Raw genomic sequence first — 19,829 nt, 5'->3', positions numbered from 1 at the left:
GAATGACAGCATACATAATGAAGAGCATTCAGATGTTGTACCAATGTGAATAAATGACACGGTAGTGCCATGGCACTGCATCAATGAAGCATTACAGCAATAATTTGTCATTGGTGCAAGTTCTGTGAGATGGTCACAGATGTAAAGAATGAACTGAAGTGAATATACCAAGATAAACACAACTTGGATCTAAGAGATTTTTGTTTCTCTTGAATCTTCTAATTCTTGATGGTGGAAATAATGCAGCCTGCATTGCCGGAGATGACAACCTATGGTCCTGGTCAGCTTCCCACTTGAAACAACCGTTAACCAGGTAGCTTCCCTAATGGGATGGGGTACAACCATAGAAAATCGTCTTCCTTTTAAGGAAAGAATGATGAACTGTGGTCTGTAGAGCACAAGTAACGGACAATTGGTTGGGTTGCTCATGCTCAGGATATCTTTTATAAACACGAATTGGTTCTAACATGGTCAATCTCTTCATTATCTATTTCTTGAAGGGCAGATGCTGAAAACAACAATGTCAGGCTTACTCCTCTCTAGTATTGACCAGAAGTCTCAAAAAAAGAATATCATTCCATCAAATCTGGACCTCAGAAAGGTGCGCACCACAACTGGTATCCTCAACAAAATAACTTCAATTGATTAATAACATATTTCAGGTTTTGTCCACACTGAAGACATCAAGGGGACCATAAAATAACAGTTTGTAAGTCAGTCCACATCAATCTGCAATCGCAACTGGTTATGGGTAATTCACAATGTGCACTGGCAGATCAGGTTAGCAGTTGCTATGCCATTTTTTTCATGAATGCATCAACCTGAAAATGACTTGAAGGGCATATTTCATGAGCCAAGTGAACCTAAGTTCAAAAAACTGGTGTCAAACTGACAAGCAAGGAGTTCATTCTAGCTATATTCAGCAACTGGTTGTATGTTCAGAATTTTCACACTATGTTCCTATTAGTATGGTCCTTCTTTTACATAACCATTGATCAACACAGACTATGTTGCAGTATTTGGGAGAGATTCCATTAAACTATTGAACAGTGTATATCAAATATTGATAAAAGCCTAACCTGGAATATTGAGGTTCACCGTGCCGAAGGCCAGATCTGAAAGCACACAAAAAAAAATGCACAGTAACAACTAGTATGAACAAACTGGGATGAGCAACAACTGCCTCAACTTTGAAAAAGGACATATCAATTGCAACCAACATTCCGTCATGTGGGGAGACAGGTTTAAATGCACAAGAGTGTGACTGGATGAGGCACCAGCGGATCAGAGTTAACTTATTTCAACCCTGCAGTTATTTGGAGCGGAGATCACCAACTTCTCCATTATGAGAGATACTTTTGAGGAAATTTACAACATCAATTAGTATTACACGAGGTGGGCGAAATTGCAACTTGGTCATAGAAACAGCTAGCATGTTCTGTGAAACCAAACAGTTAAAATCAATCAGCCCAACTTAGAATCATTCACAAAATGTACAAAATTTGCAGATTTCACTATGGTTCTGGAGATCCCTTCTTCGCTGGGATAGTCATCTTCATGATAGACAAATATTATATACATAAAAAGACATAGTTCATGCATAACCTCTTTTTTTTTTAGACTTTTGCAAGTTTGAAAAACTGACAGTACACGATGAGTCCATACAACTAGGTGACCTTTTCCATGATAATGAATGATAAATGTAATGATTTATAGAATAAAATGAGAAAACAAAGCCCCTTCACTTCATAACAAGAGATTTTATTAGGTCAGAAATCTACCTGAATATTCATATTCAGCAAAACAGAGTTTTAACAGATGCCTCTTGCATAAAAACTAACTTAGCAGGTCAGAAGAGATACCTTTTTTTTTTTGTTTGATGTGCCTTACTTTCTTCCGATCCCCATTTCTTTTTCTCTTTTTTTTTGAGAAAGACCTCACATAAGCCAGAAGCATTCCAGCATATAGGATATCCGCATGTCAGGTTGAATGCCTTAATGGGGAACCGTTACAAACCCTCAGGTGGAATCTGGGGATTCTGAAGAGCACGATGGATTGCAGCAACCCACAAGGCTAATGTATTGTAGGTGGTAAGAGGATATCATCCAGATTATGGATGATGTATTGCAAAAATCGATAGCATCCTTAACGATATAACAACTCCCAATAGTGATGAAAAGCTTAATTTCATTGATCCTTCAAATTCAATATACTAACTAACAGATCAACCCCAAGTATCGGATTTAGAATTTCATAATAATGGATTGATTTCTGCTGCTCAGGTTCACAACAAAAAAAAAATTTGTATCCAGCAGATCCATTCAGCCAGATCTCGGTTTGGGAGTGGACAGGTTAACACGATATTCCATATCATGTGCAGGATGCTATCCCAGCTCGGACTCGAACTTTGAAGCAGACGACATTGGGGTTTAGCAATATGCAGAGGGTCAGAGATGGGGATGACACATAGACGTTCATACACAGGAGGTCATTGATGCAAATGATACGAAATTGTAAATAATCACAGAATAACACTGAAACTGGAAATCAAAACGTAGAATAAATAATCTGATATGAACCTCAGGGGTAAATGATGAAAACCAGAAACGAGACTGGACATATTAACATGCAAGTCTTGCCTAAGCATAAAAAAAAAAATGAGAAAAGGAAGACAAACAATATTGGAATCGTATTCCATTTGCTGTAGCAATGAGGGGTTGATCCTGCTATATGCAGATCGATCCCACCCGTAATGCCGCATAATCAGAAAAAAAAATTAAAACAGAAGAGAGTAATAATAAGAAAATTTTGCAAAAACCAAAGAGAAAAGGGGAAAACTGATGAAAAATTAGAAGACAATAGGTAATAGGAAATGGGGAGAAAGGGGTCTCTTACCTTTTTCTGCAGGGATTCTGAATGATAGCCCTTGAATCAGGTCGCAGAAATTTTGAAAGAAAGGATCGAGCTTCTTTTTTTTTGTTCCAGGTGCCTTCTGCTAATGGAAAAGAGGAGAGGATCAGTGGGAGAGGGCAGAATTTCCTCTATAATTTGCCATTTGCATACGATTGAGAGGAGGCCTGGTGCCAAAGACTGATCAGAAGCTTGAGGAACGATACTCGGCTGCCCAATTTTGATGTTCTGAGATAGAAACCCTTTAGAAGAGAAGGCAGGAAAAAGATAAAAGGGGAAGAAAAGGATGCGCGAAACGATGGAGGAGTGATAACGGATGGAAAAAAAATGGAGGTAGAGAGGAAGAGGGTGAAGATGGATCCGTGAAGGAGAAGAAAGTGGAGGGGTAGAAGACGGTGAAAGAGAGGGTCTCCTGAGTCCCCTTTTAAGGAGGAACAGGGAAGGTTCGGGAGGAAATCCGTTGAGGATCAAGGGTAGAGGATGAAGATGATTCGGAGATGGAGGGAGATCGAGAGAGAAAGCCATCCGAGAAGAGGGTTTCGTGCAGAAGAGAATGGGAAGAGAGAGAGAGTCAAGAGAGAACGGAAGGGGGGCGGCTATCTTTCCCTTTTTTCTTTACGAAGGAAAAACCCTAAAACCTACTTTGCAAAAGACCCCCTTCAGTTTTCAAATTTTTACGAAAAAGGGGCTTCCGATTTCTTTAGCAAAAAAGGAAAAATCGATTTTTACACTCATTTGGTTTTCTCATAATTTTCTCAATTTTTTGGTTTTTTGCGTTATCTTTTCAAATTTTTTTTTTGTATTTTTAGAATAAAATCCTAAAATCTGTGAGAAAATAAAGATTAAAACTAATTTTTTGTGTTTTTGCAAAAATATTTACAAAAGGGAATTTTTCTGAGAATTTAAAAACTATTTTGAGAAAATTTCTTCAGAAATGGGTTTTGATCCGGATTTTGAGGAAATATGGATTTAAAGTGATGGATTCAGATCCGGGGTTGATTTTGAATATATCAATATGAATTTTACTTCAGAGAATCTGAAGAAATGACTTGATTTTCTCAGAAAACGGAGTTAGGGGCAAAAGGGTCATTTTTACAAAACTTTGAAAAATTTGGGGTGTCCACACACTTCCAGTCTTAGATAGAATGAATGAGCATTATAAATGCCATAAATTGCTTGTTTTCATGCTTTTTGCCTTATTTTTCAAAAATCTCACAAATGAGAACACGAATGGCACGTGCACCATTTCGTAAGAGGTAATTAATCCTAAGTTGATGATTTACATCAATGGCCATAGTCAGGATGTAAACAAGACTTAGCATTTTTATCTTTTATAAAATAACACTGGATCCACACTGGATCCTTTTCAAAATTCATCATGTTTTCTTTAAATATTTTCCTCTTTTATCAGAGTTTAGCTTAAAATTAATTCAATATATATATCAATGGCCATAGTCAGGATATATTGAGAATCAATTTCATTTTAAACTCTATAAAAGCACCAAAAATGTATTTTATTCTTCACTTGAATTTAAATGTGGTTATTATATAGTACATTCAATGACCATTGTCAGAGATGTATTATATCTTTAACCTCATTCTTAATTCATTTAAGGAATGAAATATGCTTTTCAAAAACCAATTTTTTTCTTTAAATTCATCATTTATGATAGAATTGCATCATATTTTCAAAAATTCCCTTTTAAAAATTCCAAGTGATTCTTTTCTTCATTTCTCAGATATTATCTTATTTATAGATTCAGTTTTATCTCATTTCAAGATTCAAAAATTCAAAGTCCCATTTGACTTTGAAATTTCAAAAGATCATTTTGTATTCAAATCTTAATTTCCAAATCAAACATCCAAACTTCAAAGTTCAATTTAACTTTGAAGTCATCTTCTGTTTCAGACTCGAGTTTATTTTTCTCATCTCCAAATTTAAAATCAAAAGTTTGAGATTGATTTTTGAATCTCCAAACTTGACTCTTCTTAAATTTCAAATTCAATCTGGGTTTTCAAAACCCAGATCCATCTTTAAAAGTCCTATTTGGACTTTTTAGAATCCAAATCCAAAGTTAGACCCTAATCCCAACTTGGGTCCAGATTTCCAAGTATAATCTCCACTTTTGGAACTCAGACTTCAGATCCAATCCCCATTGTAGGATCCAAAGTCCAATCTCATCTCGGATCTCAGATTTCGGATCCGAAATCCATTCTAGGATTCAGAATGCAATCTCATCTTGGATCTCAGACTTCAGATCCAAAATTCATTTTAGGATCCAGAATCCAATGCCATCTTGGATCTCAGATTTCAGATCCAAATTCCATTTAGGATCCAGAATTCAATTCCATCTCGGATCTCAGATCCAATTCTCATTTAGGATTCTAAATCTAGAATTCAATTTTGATCACAATTCTATTTAGGATCCAGACTTTGGATTCAAAATTTCATCTTGAATTTTAGATTTCAAATCAAACTTCTACTCTCATTCTTAAATCTAATTCCATTTTTTTTCATTCCAGATTTCAAAATCCAAGTTTATCTTGATTCTCAAAAACCCAAAAACCAATTCTATTTCTCAATTCTATTTGGATTTCTCAATTCTATTTGGATTTCTCAAATCTCACCCTGATTTCAAACTTTATATTCCAAATTCCATCTCTATCCCGATTCAAAACTAAATTCAAAGTCCATTTATGACTTTGAAAATTCCTTTCTTATTTCAACTTCAAAAACATTCCTTTCAAAAGTCCCGATTTATTTTTTCCAAACTCTGATTATTCCAAAAACTTAGAACTTTAAATCCTAAGTTCTAAGTTAGAAATCATTTCTTCACTCTATTCATCAGAAACACTTGGAGATTTCCAAAATCATTTTTCAAAAGAGCATACATCCTTGCATTGCACAAGCATGATTCTTTGTGCATTTAGACTTAGGATAAATTCTTAGGTAATATTAAGGCAAAGCAAAAGGCATGAATTCGACCCTTGGTTTGATTACCCCTGGTAAAGGCGCCAGGAACTGTCGAACCTCGTACCGACGAGCGGATCCCGTCTCCCAGTTTTCCCGCAAATATTTCAAAACAGAGGTGAGTTATTTTCTCAAATATTTTTAAGGTCAAGTGAGACCCCGCAAAAGAGTTCCTCTCTCTCTTCTCTTTCTTTTCTTTTATCTTCTCTCTTCTTTTCTGTCTTTTATTTTCTCCCTTCAAAAAGGAGGAAACAAAGGCTAGAAAGGAAAAGAGGTGGAAGAGAGAGAAAGATACAAGAGAGGAAAAATTTTGCGATGATCACAATAGAAAAGCATGAAGATAATAAATATCCAACCAGCAAGCATTTAATATACACGCTTTTACACAATTACCTCTATGCACATAATTTTCTTTAATTGGAAACAAACATCTTTATAACAATCCATTGTTCAGCCATAGGTAAAGAAAAAAGAAGCATTTAATTAATGCTATGACATACACATATAAATTTCTCTAATACTGTCCTACATTGCAGACTTCATTAAACAAGAATCTCCATAATCGACCTATGCGTTAACATGATACAATAGGGATAAAACAAGTTGTTTGTGCTATATTTCAAATATATAAATTTCTGAACTTACCAACATGAAGGACTATGTATTTCTGTCCTGGTACTCTTGTATATATATATATATATATATATATATATTATGTATACCAAATTTACACCAGCGTTAATAAGGTTACACGATGGCATGTGACGGCTCCTTTCAGCCTGTTATTGTTTAAAAAAAAAATTCTATATATGAAATTTAATAACGTTCCGCATGCATAAGGTTGTGCATAGGTAAGATTTTACCTAACATTTTTTTTTTCAAAATCGTCTTGGTATGTATTCATTACAAAATATGCAAACCAGCTTGCATATACTGTTGATTACTTAACTCCATCATAGTGATCGGGCATACAGGTGCATGCCCATACATATAGCGTAACCAAACCAAAGCCCACTTGAAGTGTTGACTCGGGTATAAGCGTGTAGCAGTAACAACTAGCTTCCTCAATGTCCATCATGGCGAAAACCATTGGCAGGACCACTACATTCTGTCATATAGACGCATAGGTGGCTCAGCCTCAAACACGAGTGGCTTCAATAATCCTATGGCCTGCATAAGTCGATGGTGTTGTCGCAAACAACCTTGGTGGGGCTGCAACAAGGTTGAGCTACAAAACATTGAACACTTGCACATAAAAATATAATACCCCTTACCTATTTGAAGTCTTTCGACGGCACAACTGCACTCTCGTTCCTTCGTTGGAGCAACCCACATAGCTTCAATAATGGAGTCCCCACAATCAGCAAGGAAGAAAAGGGTGGCTGGCTAAAATGTCAAGAGAGAGAGAGAGAGAGAGAGAGAGAGAGAGAGAGAGAGATGGGTAGTCTTGTGTGGCTCCCCATCATAATTTCCTCATTTAATTCCCCCCATTCTTAGGGGAGTTTAGGTTTTTCAAAAACTCAACTTCCAGCCCACGTTTTGTGTGGTTTGTTTAGAAACTTCCAAGATTGCCCCTTTTTCCTCTTTAGCAAAGTGTTTTTCCAAGGTTGCTTTATGGGTACCCCCACCACATTTTGGGGGGATTTCTGTGAACACCCCAAATTTTTTAAAATATTGTAAATATTTCCTTTTTACCCTTCGTCCCCATTTTCTGGGTAATTGAGTCAGTTTTAAATCTAAATTCCATTTTATTTCTCAAGTTTAGTTGATATTAAATTCATCTGACTCAATTTCGGATCTGGATCCAGATAAAAGATCCAAATCTGAGCTACGATTGTCCAATGTTTAAAATCAAATTCTCAAAATTTCCAAAATAACTTTTTGAAAAGCTCAGACAGTTCGCCCGACATCCGTTTGGATCTATTGTGTGGTATTTCTCGATTCGAGGTTTAAAACTCGAACATTTTCTCAAAACTTGGGTCCAAATCCATTTCTTCTGAAGAATTTTCCCCAAAACGACCTGAAATTCTCGGAAAACACTTTTTTTTTTCTTTTTTTTTATATTTTCTCAGAAAAATACAAAAATTTAGTGTTTAAACTTTGTTTTTCATAAAATCTTAGTTTCTATTACAAAAATACAAAAAAATGGAAAAACAACACAAAAACCAAAAAAAAAAATTGGAAAATGTGGAGCTCCAACCTGCTTTGAAACTTGTTTTTGCTAAAAACTCCTCTTTAAAACCACTTTTTGAAAAGTCATTGTGAAGGGACCCTCTTTTTGAAAAAGAGAAAAGTTTACAACGGCCACGGGTTCGCAAGCTTCCCCTCTCCTTCCCTCCATTCTCAAAACCCTTCATCTTCAACAACCCCTCCATCTCCCGTTGATCCCCCAACCGCATCCTCCTTCTCTAACTTTAAGAGAAGCCCACAAAGGACTTCAACAGGACTGCTTCTTCACCTCTGCATTATCTTTTATTCCCCTTTACGAGATCGGCCTTCACACGACCATCGCACCTTCCTTTTTTTTTTCTTCTTTTTCTTCTCTCTGATCGATCATGTTTCCCTCTTCTTTCTCCTTCCCCTTTCCCTATGATCTCCCTTGTATCAAATTCTTCCCACTGGTTCCTTTCTCCGTCGATTGAAAGAAGCAACCTCCGCAGTAAGATTACAGGTAAGTTACAATTTCTTTCCCTCATTCAATTCTCGGTAAAAGATTTTCTTTCTTTCCTTTTTTTTTTTACTGCTTTTCCTCTATTTAGACCTTCTCTTTCGTTTATACTTTTCTTTTTATCATAATAGTGCCAACGATAGGGTCGACCTGCATATAGCAGGACCGACCCATCTATGGCTATATTAATGAAACTTTCTAGTTTCAACATCTGTTTCTCTTTCCTGCAAAATTTCCTTTGTGTTTATAGTAGCTTCTTTTGATTGCAATCTCTGTATCACGGTTAATCCCCATTCCATCAGCTTATGTTTTAATATTTTGTAAATTTTGTTATGGCTTACATTTGTTATGTGTCATTATTTTCCTGGATCCAATGACTCCATCGCACCATACAAATACTTTGGTGAGGTATATCGGAGTTCTGGGATTCCCAACATCATCGATGGCTTCAGATGTTAAAGATCCCTTGCAATAATTGATAAGGTAAACCCCTGCGATTGTTTAAACATTGCTAATCAGGAGATATCTAGTTATGATATCACTAATTCGCTGGGTTATTCCAATCCCCTTTTGCATTCTCCGTCTATGTAATCTCCTACAAAGGCGCCGGCTGGACCTCCAGTCATAAGGACCTCATCGGTAGAAGCAAGATTCTTAATCTAGTTCAGTAAGTGGGTGGTGTACCTTGCAGAAACTCCCACACAATGAAGAAAGGTGAGTTATACATCAATTTATTCTCCATTTCGATAGCTATCTCTTTATTTATCATGCCGTTTTCCTATATCACTCTACCCATCATTGTTCATTATTTCTGTTTGAATACTAAATTTTATTTCATCCCTCATTTATGGCATTCTAAAATCTCATTGGCAGCATTTCATTAGTAATATCTCTGTCATTTCATTTCGTTATCACTACATTGATCTCTTTTCCATTATATTTTTGATCTGCAATTTCCCCTGTTTCTTGACATCAATATCATCGGATGTTTGTTGTTTATATTAATTTTATCAAACACTTTGGTTTCCATGGCCTGGTTTGTTGCAGCATAGTATGCTTCTGTCGATCACTGTGTGGCTACATCATATGGGAGTCATAAATCATCGACCCTCTATGCTCGGTTCTGTGTCTTCCTGTATGCTACGCTGCCTATACCATTTTCTCAGCATTGCTCATTTCACCGTTTTCTCTATTGTAGTGTCTCCATTCTCTTGCAGGTATACTATTTATGGAATCTGTGTAAGAAAATCAAGAATTAATGTTATTAAGAATCATTGATAAGAGCTCAAATGTCATGGCAAAAGACAGATATATGAATATAATTACGAAATTCTAATTTAACAAACTTCTGAGTTGAGCAAACTTCTCGAAACAACGTGCCTATAGCAAAAGTAATACCTTTGGGTATTCTGGGTTCTGACGTCAGTACTTCAACTTGGTCTATTAGTAAGGTAGTATTTTGTCACTCGCTGCATGCTTTGCTGCTATTGTTTCTAGCATCCACATCAGATGATATGAACTTCAGTTTTGCGTACACTTCTGTTTATACTCCTGAATTGTTTTCTTTTTTTTCCTTTTCTTCTTTTCGCTTTTTTTTTCTCTTTTTTCTACAGACGGGTCTGATGTCTTTTGAACAACATGATGGCAGAGGTGGGTATATCAGCCGATATGCAGGCTGAGCGAATAAAGCAAGATTTTCCCAACTTTCGCTTTGAGCAAATAGATATCCATCGTCCTCATCATCCAACTGGGCCTAATTCTGGCCAATCATTATCAACTGCTGCAAGTATAAAAGTTGGTGGAATGGCATCATCTGCGAGCCATTTGTGAAGTCATCTCAAGGAGATCAGAACAGACCCAACTTTGAAGAGTCATTTGCATCAAAAATACAAAAGGGGATTTCAAGCACGACCATTGCTTGATGCTCATTTTAAAGTTGAAAGTAAAATCTTGCAATATGTGTGGTGATATTAGCCAAGCTGGAGAATTTGTGAATATTCTGTAAAGGAAGAGGGTTTGAATTGAGTTTGGAGGTGTTGGGATGCAGAACAGAAAAGGTGTAACCTCACAAAAGGAGGGTTTCAGCTATATGCCATGATAGCTCTGAACTTACTTTCACAAAACCCCAACACTTAACACATGCACAAGGGCAATTTTCTGCAGCGTGCACATATTCATTTGCCACCCCCATATAACTCTGTATTTCCACCACCATCCATACCCACTGCAGTTGTTGTAATATCCTACAACCACCTTCACAGTACCCCACATAACATCTACATTTCCTGCATATTATCATGACCATTTTCAGCAAATTGCACAGCCTTTCACTATGAGTGTAAATGCTATTTATTTTCTGTGTTCTCCTGTACACTATCCATGCATAACCACTTGTTATTTATGTTCCCAGCTGACACAATGACCATTTGGTGGAAACAGTCTTATTGTCAAGGAAGAAGTTTGTTGGTTCATTGCTGTCAGAAAAAGGAGAATTGCTGGGCCGATTTCACAGGAGATTCGATCTCTGGTGTATGATCACCTTGATCCATTGATCGGTTGTTAAGGTTTTCCAGCTAAGGGTTGTTATGTGAAATATGATTATACAGGATTTCAGAAATCCTTTGAGTGATGTTGAAGGCAGCTCACTAAGTCATTGTGCTATGGCATGTTGATTTGAGATATATATCACCACTACCTGCAACAATACCCACTTCATCCATTAAACTCACCTACCACCTAGCAGCATTGTTCTTTGCGTATATCCTATATACACCATGTATCCCATCTCCACTTGTCACCCTCAAGTTTGCTGGCTGAAGCATCTTGCTTCCATTTCCAACATCTTTTGCAGCAATATTAGCAAATCCTCTCACCCCAGGGTTTTGAAAAAGCGATACTTTATTCAGCTTGCTCTCAACTACCTATTAGTAATTTTGGGACTACTTGGGCTCGTAATGGTAGGACCTGAAACTTTAATCTTACCTGGACTAAATAGCTCAGATATTTCGGGAAGTAAGCTGATTCTCAATTCAAGGATCAGAGTTCTTAATTTGTTGAACATCTGAAATACCAGTCAGTGCAGAATCCTCCTAAATTGCTAAACAACAGAGTTCAATCTGTTATATCAAGCTCTGATCACGGGTGGAATAAGATTGCTGGGCAATGCTCGGTGGCTGAATAAGCAAATGCATAACATATCTCCCCTTCTCTGCATTCCTGCAACTCTGGTAAGTGTTTCGAATCTCCAAAATTTGATGGTCAATTACAGAGGATTTACAAGATGAAATTATGGTTCTCATAATGACCTCTCTAGTTATTAGCCACTTACTTCAGCATATACTTACACAGGTCCCTTTTATCTGTTGCAGTTGTATGTTATTTATCCACCTATATATAATTGCCTTCCATTTTATCGTATGGCTACAAGTTAGATGCTTATTGTTAATGTTATTATGACCTTCTTTATAATATTGCTATGTGAAGGCCCCTGTCATTTGCCGATTGGGGAACATTAATTTCCTGCTGTCTATCTAAGAATTTAAAAGGCTGTGGTCCCCAGGGTAAAGTTGAAATTCCACTAGAGGGGGGGTGAATAGTGAAATACGATAAAGATCGATAAAATAAAATAATCAGACAATAAGGCACAACACATAAAACACAAAATTTATACTGGTTCGGTCAATACCCAGACCTACATCCAGTCCCCAAGCAAACCACTTGAGCTTTCCACTATAACATCCGAGTCACCGGATAAATAGTACAACACCATCTTCCTCAGAGGTCTTCTTCTCTCAACAGAGAAGGGGCACACCCTCTTCCACAGAGGTCTTCTTCTCTCAACAGAGAAGGACAACACCCTCTTTCACAGAGGTCTACTTCTTTCAACAAAGAAGGAAAACAGTGAATAACAGAGTTACAATACTTCCTATAGAACCTTCAGAATGATATGAATGCACGAATGAAGGATTCTCAGAATGTTCTGTTTGTCACTCAGACAATACTTCCTATAGAACCTTCAGAATGATATGAATGCACGAATGAAGGATTCTCAGAATGTTCTGTTTGTCACTCAGAGGATACTCTTTGTCATAGAGCTGGACTTGACTTTTTCTCTTTTCTTTCTTTTCTTTTTCTCTTTCTTTTTCAAGGCTCTCTTTTCAAATATCGAATAGGATTTTTTCTCGTTGTAAGCTCACATGTCCATTCCATTCCATGTTGAATAGTTTATTTGAGTGTGTTTATATAGCTTTTAAAAAAGTAGTCGTTATATTTTGAAATCGTAGCCTTCTTGAGATGTGAAATGATATGTCATTTCAAAAACATCTTTAGAGAAATTCGAAAAAGTCTTTTTCCATAAAAGTAAAATATAGGGTACACTAGTCGTTGTAAATTTTTTAGGTAATACAAATTTTATGTAAAAAGTCTATTTCTTATAATAGTACATTGAACGTTGGATTGTGGTTTTGTCTTTATCTTAATTAATGATTTGAGGTACATAAGTACTTCTTTACTTTAAATGAGTGTAAGTACAATGAGTGCTTTGAGATATTTATTTGTACATAGTCATGTCAAGTGTTTTCTTTATGTTGTGGTTTTCAAAGTCTTCAGAGAGAATGAGGACTACAAGAAAGTCGACATTCTTGAGAAGGATATTTTAACAAGGATTTCTTACAGGAGGTATTTAATGCTATACAAAGAGAATGATGACTTCAAGTAAGTCGACATTCTATGGATTTGTAAAAAGGTAACTAGAGTCTTTTCAAAACCTTTATTATATTTGTTTTCTTTGTGTAGCCGATTTTCATGTTTTGTCTTTTACCCATATTTGAAATCATTTCTTTAAAGAAGGTAACTAGAGTCTTTTCAAAAACATATTATATTTGTTTTTCTTTATGTAGCCGATTTTCATGTTTTGTCTTTTACCCATATTTGAAATCATTTCTTTAAAGAAGGTAACTAGAGTCTTTTCAAAAACATATTATATTTGTTTTTCTTTATGTAGCCGATTTTCATGTTTTGTCTTTTACCCATATTTGAAATCATTTCTTTAAAGAAGGTAACTAGAGTCTTTTCAAAAACATATTATATTTGTTTTTCTTTATGTAGCCGATTTCATGTTTTGTCTTTTTCCTACATTTTTTTTTATGTTGTCTTGTATATGATGTAAGGTACAATTATTACATTTTGAAATCATGTCAAAATACCTTTTTCATAAAGGGTTGTAAGAAGGTACAATTATTAGTTTTCAAAAAGGAGCTTTTTGAAACTATCATATACTTTTATGATATAGTTTTTATGAATGAGTATGTAATATGCAATATGCATGTTCCTGAAGGTTCTGTTACATATGACTCTAAAGAAGAAAAAAATCTTCATCTTGAGGTAGTCGATCTCTTTAGTTGATCTTTAGGAATGCATGGCTCATCAAGCTTTTTCTTCAAGGAGTATGATTGCACTTGTACTTGAACAGGAAGTCTCCATCCTTTTTGGGTGAGATATCCTTGCATCAAATACTCGTTAGATTTATGGCAAAACATATTCAGTCATAATATAACATTTTTCAAGAGGACATATTATCATATCATATAAAATCAAATACGACAGTGTATCATATTATGTGACATCAAAACAAAGTTTCTCAACATTCTCCCCCTTTTTGATGATGACAAAATATGCTCCCCCTGTCAAAAAGATATTATGCATAGAAATAATAATATGATAAAATATTGAAAAAATGTTTAAAGAGAGTATTTCTCCAATAATGGAGACAGGTTTTCTCCCCCTTTGTCATAGACAAAAAGGAAGGGATCTGAGTAAGAGAGTTATTACAGACCAATAATAAATATTACAGTAAAAAAAAATAAGTTTATCCCGAAGGTGGAGTAGGTTGATGTGTTCGGTTGACTTGATCCGACTGGAGGGTCTGTAGGGTTTGCTGCAACGAGGCTTGACGGCGAAGAATACGATCCTGAGAACGCTGGACATCCATCAGAGCAGGGAAGTAATTGAAGGTGGATGTTGGATCTTTTTCATCAGAGCCAGGCATGTGCAGGGACCTTAGATTGAAGGTAGTAGCATCGAGGACCTGAGAGGGATGGAGGATAACTTCGTTGTGAAGGGGTACTTTGAAGTATTTTAGGATGGGAGTTATAAAACACCCGAAAAGAAGAGGCTTGAATTTTTGATAACGAATAAAAAGGTCGAAAAGAATGGAGGACCAGTTTATCGGAGTTGATGAGAAAATTGCGTAGATAAGGAGAGAGATTTTTCGTGGAACTAATCCCTTGCGGGGAAGCTTGGGATAGATGTTGTGGAGAAGAATCTGGGCAAGTAATTGAGCATGAGATTGAAGATTCCTCATGTGCCAGGGAAGTTGGTGGCAGTTGGTGCAGAGGAGAATTTTTCGAAGTACCGATCGTTCGATTGATACTATATTGTTGAGGTCGGTGGCGGTGGAAGGTAGGTTTAGAATTCTACCTAGGTCGGAAGTATAAAAAAACATCAGCTTTCCTCGGACTTTACTGGTGATTGTAGTTTGTTCATGATCAGTAGAAAAGTTTGTATAGAATAGTCGAACTAGTTCAGGATAATAGGCAGCTTGGGATGAAGATCCTAGTAGATGTTTGAGTTCGGGGAGATAGTTGTCTAGGTCAAATAGCATGAAGTCTTCATAGTGAACTAATTTTCCTTCATGAATGGGTCGAGAACAAAGTAAGTTGTAGTCATGAAAAAGACTTGGATACCTAAGATCTGCAGCAGTGATTGCAGAGGTTGAAGAGGAAGCCATTGCAAAAGGAAGTTGAGAGAGAAGGAGTTTGAAAGTATGTACGAAGATAGTGAGCTACGAGTGGTATTGGTGAGGAATGAACCAAACGATTAAATAGAAGAGAGAAAATAATTGTGACAATAATTGAATAACCAAGGAAGTGAATGATTTTTGGATTGTAGTTTGAATAAAGAAATTCGGGAGTTGTAAGTTAAGGGGCTTGTGAATGACAAATCAAATCAATGGTGGAAGATAGTGTATCATATTGGTATGTAAGTTAAGAAGGACATAGATTTGAACAAATATACTATGGGAGAGTGTATCGAGTAGTGAGAAATGTTATGAATGGAGTATGAAGTGACATATTGAAGAGAGTGAAGAAAATAATGGCCAAATAAAACAAACAACTTTTTCTACATGATATTACTTGATGTAGAAGCATTCCAAATTCGTGAAGAGTGATTTTTGAATAAGACAAACAAAGATAAGAGAGTGAGAGGCAATAATTTGTTATTTAATAAGTATATATTTTGATATGTGTGGAAAAAGAATGACTAGACATAAAGAAGGGTGATACGGATATGTGGTTTGAAAGATATGACATTTTTGAAAGAAAAGAATGCCTTAAAAAAAATGTGTCATGATTAATGTGTCTTCACATTTGTATTGTTTTATGAGTATACGTAAAGATGAGAGGGACACACTTTGACTATGAATAGTGATGAGACAAAAAGATTTTTATGAATGAAGAATAATAATTGCTAGTATAAGAAATATTTTTATGGATATGCGTGGAATGAGTGAGAGTAGTCATAGAGAAAAGTGAGATGACATATATGGATTTTTGAGTAGGATAAGAAGTAATAAAAAATCATGATTGATAAAAGACATAAAGTTATGATTGATATGAACTATTGTTTATTTGATAAACATATTTTTAAAGAAACTCGATTTGAGGAAGTTCATAGAGAATAAAGTTAAGTTTTAAACTAGTAAAGGAGTCACAAACTCGGTTTGACAAGAATGGAGAATCAATTTGTATAAGAGAGAGAAAGTACTAAAGGTACTTAAGAGAATAAAAGACAAGGTTTTAATGAGTCTCTATTGGAGAGAGATATAAAATTAGAGAGTGATGGTCACAGATGAAAAGGAGCTTCGTATAATATATATATATAGAGAGAGAGATAAAAAAAGAAGGTGATACAAAACGTACTAATGGGTGGAGTACAAATACTTTTTGTAAAAGAAGTAAAGCATGAAGAGATGATAATAGATAGTTCTTTAGGCTATGATATAACAGATGATATAGTAAAATTTTACGTGAGATATAATAGAGTGTACGTAATCTATGATATATTAAATGATATAGTAAAAATTTACGTGAGAACATAGCAACTAGATCTTTTAGAGAAAGGTAAAAGAACCAAAATAAACATTCGATTTTAACTAATAATTTGAAAAGCAAGAGTTCTCATAAACTAATATGTTTTCATGTTAAAGGTGAATCAATTATTCATAAGAGAAGTTTTCACAAAAGGACAAAAATAATAAAGGAGTTATGAGATGAGTGATGTGAACAATGTTATGATAGCTTTTAATATAATTAGTTTTTATGGATATGAATGAAAGGAGATAGGACAAGAAGTCATAATGGATGTGTACTTGACAAGTTGAAAGACATAAAGAATGTGTCTTATAAGATTTTTAAAGTGTACGCGAATATGGAAATCTAGTTTGACTAACAAAAATCGATAAGAAGAAAAAAAAACTTTTAAAATAAGATTTTAAGAAGTATTATAATAAGTGTGATTAATTTATAAGTCACTTAGTTTGCATATTCCTAGTTCTCTTCTAATTCGTGTAAAGTCTTCATGTTTCAATGGTTTAGTGAAAATGTCTGCTAACTGTTGATTAGTGGGTATGAATTCCAGTTTAATTATATTGTTTAAGACTTGTTCTCTTAAGAAGTGGTGTCTTATTTGAATGTGCTTAGTTCGTGAGTGTAAAATAGGATTCTTAGATAAGTTTATCGCACTAGTATTATCACAGAAAATAGTTGTATTTTCAAAATTTAGACCAAAATCTTTTAAGGTTTGTTTCATCCAGATAACTTGTGTACAGGCTAGGCTAGCAGCAATGTATTCAGCTTCAGTAGTTGATAACGATACACAGTTTTGTTTCTTACTGAATCATGATACAAGTGAGTGCCCTAGCATATGACATGTTCCACTTGTGCTTTTTCTGTCAGATTTACTTCCAGCAAAGTCAGCATCGCTATATGAGATTAAATCAAATGTAGAGGATTTTGAATAGAATAATCCAAAATCAACTGTGTCTTTTAAATATCTCATTATTCTTTTTACAGCCTTAAGATGTGATTCTTTTGAATTTGACTGAAATCTAGCACACAAGCAAACACTGAACATGATATCTGGACGGCTACCAGTTAAATAGAGAAGTGATCCTATCATACCTCGGTATACCTTTGTATCAACAGACTTACCATCTTCATCTTTGTCCAAAACAGTAGTAGTGCTCATAGGAGTTGTTTTTGAAGCAGTTGAGTTCATGTTGAACCTCTTCAGAAGTTCACGGGCATACTTAGATTGATTGATGAAAACTCCATCCTTGGTTTGCTTAATATGCAGTCCAAGAAAGTAGGTGAGTTCTCCCATCACACTCATTTCAAATTCTTTCTGCATGGACTTAGAAAATTCTTCACAAAGAGTGTTGTTAGAAGATCCAAAGATTATATCGTCTATATATATTTGAACAATTAGGGTATGATTATTCACTATTTTTATAAATAATGTAGAGTCTGCTTTGCCTACAGAAAAACCAGTTTTTAACAAAAAGGTTTTAAGTCTATCATACCAAGCACGAGGTGCTTGTTTTAGACCATACAAAGCACGTTTGAGTTTGAAAACATGATCTGGATATTGTTCATTTTCAAATCCTGGAGGTTGTTTTACATAAACTTCTTCATTTATAAAACCATTTAGAAAAGCACTTTTAACATCCATTTGATATAATTTGAAATCCATATAGCTTGCATATGCTAAAAACATTCTAATAGATTCAAGTCTAGCAACAGGAGCAAATGTTTCATCGAAATCAATACCTTCATCCTGGTTGTATCCTTGAGCTACTAGTCTTGCCTTATTTCTTATAACATTACCTGTTTCATCTAGCTTGTTTCTGAAGATCCATCTTGTCCCAATGATTGGATGATCCTTTGGTCTTGGTACAAGATCCCAAACTTCATTCCTTTGGAATTGATTCAGTTCTTCAGTCATGGCTAGCATCCAGAACTCATCGATGATGGCTTCATCAATCTTCTTTGGTTCAAGTTGAGAAATGAATGCCATATTTGCAATCCGTTCTAGCTGAGCTCTAGTCTGAACCCCCTTTGTCAGTTCTCCCAAAATCTGCTTTTAAGGATGATCTTTGATATCGACAAATGTTCTTTGATGATCATCTTCATTAGACTTAGCTGTGTTATCTAAAAATAAATCTGTACTTTCAACATCATCATCGTTAGTTTGCTTATGAACAGATTGATCAATAGATTCACAGAAACTAACATGCATAGATTCTTCAATAGACTTAGAACACTTATTGAAAACCCTGTATGCTTTACTATGACTTGAATATCCTAAAAATATGCCTTCAATAGATTTAGCATCAAATTTATCTAGGTTGTCTTTTGTGTTTAGGATAAAGCATTTACAACCAAAGACTTTGAAATAGTCTATTCTTGGAGTTCTGTCATAGAATAGTTCATAGGGAGTTTTATTTAATAAGGGTCTAATGAGAACTCTATTTGTTATGTAGCATGCAGTATTAACAGCTTCTGCCCAAAAAGATTTAGCAAGATTATTGTGTTGGAGCATAGTTCTAGCAGATTCCTGAAGGGTTCTATTCTTTCTTTCTACTACACCATTTTGAGGTGCAGCTCTAGGAAAGGCAAAGTTATGAGAAATACCATGCAAGTTACAAAAATTTTCAAAAAGTTTATTTTCAAATTCTCCTCCATGGTCACTACGGATTTTAACAATAGAACAAGATTTTTTATTTTATAATTTTTTACATAAAATTTCAAATTGACAAAACGTATCACTTTTGTTTTTCAAAAATATCACCCAAGTAAATCTTGAGTAGTCATCTACAATGACAAAAACGTATTTATTGTGATTATGACTAGCTACCCTAGAAGGACCAAAAAGATCCAGGTGGAGAAGCTCTAAAGGTCTTTTGCTTGAAATGATATTTTTTGATTTGAAAGATGATTTGGACAGTTTTCCTAATTGACATGCATCACAAAAATAATCCTTTTTAAAAGATATTTTGGGTAACCCACGTACTAACTTATCTTTAGCTAATTTAGACATGTATTTAGAATTGACATGACCCATTCTCATGTGCCATAGATGTTGAGAGTCATTATTAGCTATGAGGCAATGTTCTGTGATGTTTTCTAGGTATAGTTCATATATATTATTTTTTCTTATACC

The sequence above is a fragment of the Nuphar pumila genome, chromosome 15 (genome assembly GCF_984573655.1).
Source record: "Nuphar pumila chromosome 15, dmNupPumi1.hap1.1, whole genome shotgun sequence".
In the NCBI taxonomy this organism is placed as follows: Eukaryota; Viridiplantae; Streptophyta; class Magnoliopsida; order Nymphaeales; family Nymphaeaceae; genus Nuphar; species Nuphar pumila.
Note: the sequence above shows the minus strand (reverse complement) of the source record.